Here is a 6104-nt window from a genome sequence, read left to right as displayed (position 1 = left end):
TAGGTGCACATAACTGCACTCACACAACCATTAGGCTAAGCAAAGCCACTATGTTCTGGCTTGACACAGGAAACAGTTGCAAACTTCGGCACCTGAAAGCAGACCATTTAAACATTTTAAAGAGAAACTCCGACCAAGAATTTAACTTTATCCCAATCAGTAGCTGATACCCCCTTTTACATGACAAATCTATTGCATTTCACAAACAGACCATCAGGGGGCGCTGTATGACTGATATATTGTGGTGAAACCCCTCCCAAAAGAAGCTCTGGGTACTGCGGTACTCTGGGCAAACTGCCACAATGTAACAATGTTCACAGACAGGAAATGGCTGTTTACAGCTGTCTGTAACAGCCAGAACAGCTAGAAACCGCTACATAACCTGCAGTGGCGTAGCTTAGGAGCTAGGGGCCCCAGTGCGAGTTATACATGGGGCTCCCCTAGCACTTTATACATAGCAATTGATATGGCGCACAAAAACCTGCCAAGGACAATCACACTGTCAGAGGTGCAAGGAGGGCATGGGGAGCAGCTTGTTAATGATTATTATCATTATCAAGTGATTATTACAAGCACAGGACCAGTAAAGAGCTAATACTACAGTTGAGGGAGGGCCTTATGGGGCCCCTCTGGCCCAAGGGCCCCGATGTGGTGGCTACCTCTGCAACCCCTATTGCTACGCCACTGATAACCTGCCCACAGTAACAATGTCACCATGTAATACATATCAGAATGTGAATCTGGGAGAGGAAAGATTTTACAATGAGCAAACACTGACTAAATCATTTATACATAATTATTGTAAAAAGGAAGCACTTTTTTATTACATTATTTTCACTGGAGTTCCTCTTTAAAGGACTACTCCAGCGACAAAATTAAGCAGTTAAAATATGACAGAACCAACAGGTTTTGGACTAGTCCATCTCTTCATGGGAATTCCCACGGTTTTCTTTTTTTCAAAAGCATTTTGTGAGCAGCAGTTGCTAAGTCTAATTGCCAAAAAATAGTGTGCAAGTGAGTAGAGACTTTGGCTGGTATCTTACTAATGTAGCAGTTAAACTGCCATTCAGGAAATGCTTTTAAAAACTAAGAAAACACTGAAAACCTCCTATGAGGAGATGGACTAGTCCAAAACCTGTTGGTAAATTTTAACTACTTACTTTTTTTCACTGGAGTGGTCCTTTAAGTTCAATGGACCACATGGGTTGTTTTCTCCAGCATTAGGTTTAGTTAAATTCTCTCGTAGTGCTTGGTCACCTCCTGGTTCGACCACAACTGGCCCCGGTAAGTCGCCCAGCTGGGACAGTCCAGATGAGCACGCTCCCGTCATAGTATTGCGCAATCGCTGAACACTCCTGGTGATGGGAGTGCGGCGGGAGCACGCATGCACCGGAGGACTTTCCAGGGCCAATAGCAGAAGAATTGGGAGGCGACTGAGGACTATGAGGGAGCAATCAGGCCGGAGGAAGCCCCAAGTACATATATTTTTTCTTACAGTCACCATCTCAGGTTCACTTTAAGTGAAGCCTGAACTGCAAGGACTGTGGCAGGTGCCTTTGAAGAGTAGCCTTTGTATATTGTAGTTGGTTGGCTGATATTGGGTCATTCAACATGAAATTGGCTTAAAATTATCACAGGCTTTTCGATATATATGTTACGGCTAAAGCCAGAAATCGGCCAACTCTAGAATTGGCCGGCCGTTTCTAGAACTGGCCGATTTTACGTCCAAAATGCTGGGAATTTCTGACATTGGCCGGCCAGTTCTAGAAAAGGCCAAAGTCCAAAACGCACAAATCCCAGAACATCGCGGGTCCTGTCTGGTCACCATGAATGGCACTCGGAACTTCCTCTCTGCTCTGAAAGATACAGCATAATCTTTTTTTTTTTTAAAGAAAAGCATTTCTTAGTTACAGCTGATACAAATCCTGCAATAAATCTGCAGTGCGTCTACTTCCTGCTTTCTTGGGAGCAGACATATTGTTAACATCCCATGCTTTTAAATTCGCTGCTCTGCTGTGGCAGTCAGGTGACACAGGGGAGAGATCAAATTACAGTGGTAATTAGTCACAGATGAGGGGGGGGGATGTATGGCTGGGGATGCTCTGCTGGGGGCTGTGCATGGCTGTGGGAGCTTTGCTGGGGGGCTGTGCATGGCTGTGGAGTCTTTGCTGGGGGGCTGTGCATGGTTGTGGGTGCTTTGCTGGGGGGGGGGGGCTGTGTATGGCTGTGGGTGCTCTGCTGGGGGGCTGTGCATGGCTGTGGGTGCTCTGCTGGGGGGCTGTGCATGGCTGTGGGTTCTTTGCTGGGGGGGCTGTGCATGGCTGTGGGTGCTTTGCTGAGCTGGGTGAGCTTTGCTGGAGGAGCTATTCAGACCTCCAATCAGGGCGACCAGAGGCGGAGAAAGGCAGAGCAGCGCGCACGCTACCCGCCCGGACCCATACACTTCATATGCAGAAGTGTTCAATGACGTCACGTCACTTCTGCATTGAAGTGTTCAGGTCCTGTGGGTCTCGCGTGAACTGGCAGCCTGCTATACCTCCCTGCTACGGTCGCCCTGATCGGAGGTCTGACTGAGTATGTAGCGGCAGCGGGGGAGGCGAGGTGAGCGGAGCTTCCTGGCGGCGGTGAGCGGGACTTAGCCAGCCACCTGAAGTCACAATGCGTTCTGGCCGGCCAAAGTCCAAAATTGAAGCCCGTTTCCCACATTGGCTGCATGAGCCGGCCACTTTGCATTCTGACCGGCCAGAACCCAGACTTCGGGTTCTGGCCGTAACACATATATAAATATAAATAAAACAAGTCAGGAAAATACCGCAGTCTGTATTTTATACTTTTTTGTTAATCCATCAATATTTTCACAGGTGCGGTAGAAGTTTGGTAATTTATCAGAAAAATGGGCAGCATTTCACAAAAACCTGTTCGGTAACAGCAGAACAGTATGAAGTTGTCTCTGTTTTGTTACATGCTGTTCCGTGCAGTGACAGCATTACAATAGTTAAAGGGACTCTGAGCACCTCTCATGGGCATGCCTTTAAGACTGCAACCAGTACTGCAAAGTACTTAAAGTGGATCCGAGATTAACTTTTACTCATTGCATAATTGTGTTCTTTCCTATTGTTTATAGGGCATTCCTCAAGCCAAATACTTTTTATACAGCAGGAGGAATGGCAGCACTTTCAAAACTCATACCTGAAGGTTTTTTTTTTTGCATAGATGTGCAGAGCTCCAATAACTACTGGACTAAAGTACACACCAACACTTGTTATTGTGTTTTTATCGCTAGATTAGCGTAGGTCTTCCCCAAGGAGGTACGTCACCGCCGTGGGGAAGTCTATTAGGTTATAATTTGTGCACATAGTATCACTGAAGCGAACACCCCCCTTTGCCTGTCCAGTAGTTATTGGAGCTCTGCATCTCATGGCAGATAAATCATTCAGTTATAGGTTCACCCCCACACTGAAGCTGTGTGTCCCCCTTTGTGCCTGTAATGAGTGTTGGTGTGTACTTTAGTCCAGTAGTTATTGGAGCTCTGCACATCTATGCAAAAAAATAATAATTCAGGTATGAGTTTTGAAAGCGCTGCCATTCCTCCTGCTGTATGAATTGAATGTAAGTATACTAGTGGCCAGCTGCATTCACTGTTTCAAAATCACTTCAAAAAGCTTTAGATTAGAATTCATACACAATTTGCATCTGCTTTGCATTCAGGGCATGTATTTAGGTCCAGAGGGGCTCTGCATTGCCTCTGTAGGCTTGCAATCAGATACATCCATGAGTGCTGTCACCAGTCTGTATGTTTGTTTTATCAAATACTTTTTATGTTTTTGTTGTAATACTCTTAATTCCCTATAAACTAAACAAGCCACGCCCACAGGTTTTCAGAAAGCCAAGGCACTTTCAGACAGTAGCAAGGGCTCATGGGAGCTCAGTCTGGGCAGGAGGAGGTATTACTAGCCAGATAATTCAGAGGCAGAGGTTACTTGTTATAGTTAGTTTTTCATCTCGTATCCGCTTTAAAGATGCATAACCTTTCGGTAGCTTGTGCTCTCCTCTTTCATTTGATGCCTGAATAACCATCCTACACCAAACCGTTTTCGTTCGATTTCAATTTAAAAATCGTGGCTGCCATCTTGTCTATGTTATAACTTCCAGGTCACCAGTGTCTTCTCTGTAAGAGAAGTGCATCACTGAATGCAGCAGGCAGAGGAAGTGACATGCATGGCCATTGCAAGAGGCTCCTCCAGAGGGGTCATAGCATGACTTTGTTGGAAGTCATCTGGCTTAAAGGGAAGGTTCATGGTCCTTTAAAAAAAAAAAATCCACTTACCTGGGGCTTCCTCCAGCCTGTGGCAGGCAGGACGTGCCCTCTGCGCCGCTCCTGAGGCTCCCGGTCTTCTCTGGTGGCGCACCTGACCTGGCCAGGCCGGCTTCCAGTTCAGGCTCTTCTGCGCTCCAAAGCGCGCTGACGGCATCGGACATCCTCCGGGCTTTCCCTTTAAAGGCATACCTGACATCCCTTTACATGCACGTTTGCTATAATTTTTCTGTTCCCTCTGAATGTGTCCATTAGCCTTTCTTAACATTTTATTTTATTGCCACAATTTACATGAACTTCCAGGAAACATTAAAGTGGACCCAAACTAAAAATACAAGATTTCAGAAATAAAATCTATTTTCTAAATTATAATAATAAATAGCAGCCTTTTTTCAGCTGCATGATGACAAATATAAAATATTACATTTATTGGAGAAACCCCTCCCTTCCTTTCATATTGCCGGCAAATAATCCGGCAAACTGGTGTCCAGCAAAGGAGGAATTGCTAATGGCTGCCACCTGTATAACCCTAGTTATGCAAAGAGGAGGGCTGAAAAGCATGCACTGAAATGCTCGTAGGCTTGAAGGAGTGTTTATTTATCTTTGTATGTGTCAGAGTGGTGCAACTAAATATTTTGAATTAAAAAAATGTTTGGTTTGGGTCCGCTTTAAACATACCCACTTGCTCCTCAGCATCTTTAAATAGGAACCTAAAGGGTTAACGTCTGAAGGGCTGCAGGAGAAATCTCTTTTGTGTCCGCTCTCTGCTTTGCTGCCTGAGGGGTAGAAAAGCTTGACCTTCCTGAGAACATGTCACAGCATATCAGAGGGACTTGCAGGAGAGAGATGCTGTCCCTATTGGCTCTCTGCTCTTGCTAGTCATGTCTTATCGCATCCTGAAGCTGGTTTTTGACACTTCAGAAAGGGAGGTAATCATCGCACATGTTTCTGGGCTTCACCACATGCTCTAATGTTCGCGATGTGGATATGTGCACATAACTGCACTCACACAATCATTAATTTACTAAGCTAAGCAACCCCACTATGTTCTGACTTGACCCAGACAACAGTTGCAGACTTTGGTACCTGAAAGCAGACTATTTTAAAAATGTAAAAGACCATTCCAGCGAAAAAAGTAAGCCGTTAAAATCTGATAGAACAAAACCTGTTCTATCAGAACTAGTCCATCGCCTAATGGGGGATTCTCACGGTTTTCTTTGTTTTCAAAAGCAATTCCTGAACAGCAGTTGCTAAATCTAATTGCCAAAATCGTGTGCAAAGTGAGTAGAGAGGTTGGCTAGTATCTTACTAAATTGGCAGTTAAACTGCCATTCAGGAAATGCTTTTAAAAAAAACTTAGGAAACCCTGACAATCCCCCATAAGGAGATGGACTAGTCCAAAACCTGTTTGTTCTGCCGGATTTTAACTACTTACTTTTATTTTTTCCGCTGGAGTGGTCTTTTAAGTTCAATGGACCACATGGGTTGTCCAGTTTTCTTTGGAATTATGCTTAGTTGCATTCCGTTACTAACACAAACAGAAAAAGCACAACTGGTGAAGCAGCAATCTGAAAATTTACTTTACGAAAAAATTACTATTGATAAAAAGAGAACAGAAAACTGTATTGGAAAATTATTGGTAAAAAACATTTTGCAGCCATCCTCACAGTGCACTTAAAGGGTCTCTCCACTTGTATACAAACATGTTTCATTATCTCATGCATTAAGAAGTCTGCACAAAGCAAGGTTCGCTACATTGTCCCTCTCCGCATTGAGAAGAGACTCTCAA

General features: G+C 44.5%; 1 protein-coding gene across 3 annotated transcripts in view; it reads right to left on the bottom strand.

The window, feature by feature from the left end:
- Window positions 1-5871: 5871 nt before the first annotated feature.
- Window positions 5872-6104, bottom strand: part of IRF6 (interferon regulatory factor 6) — a 106243-nt gene continuing 106010 nt past the window's right edge. For all 3 annotated transcript variants that reach the window (XM_068269755.1, XM_068269754.1, XM_068269756.1), the window contains one exon: window positions 5872-6104. This exon is cut by the window's right edge and continues 2231 nt beyond it. The gene's annotated coding sequence lies outside the window, so the exon portion shown is untranslated.

This window comes from Hyperolius riggenbachi, chromosome 2 (genome assembly GCF_040937935.1).
Source record: "Hyperolius riggenbachi isolate aHypRig1 chromosome 2, aHypRig1.pri, whole genome shotgun sequence".
In the NCBI taxonomy this organism is placed as follows: Eukaryota; Metazoa; Chordata; class Amphibia; order Anura; family Hyperoliidae; genus Hyperolius; species Hyperolius riggenbachi.
This window is presented reverse-complemented; position numbering and strand designations above follow the sequence as displayed.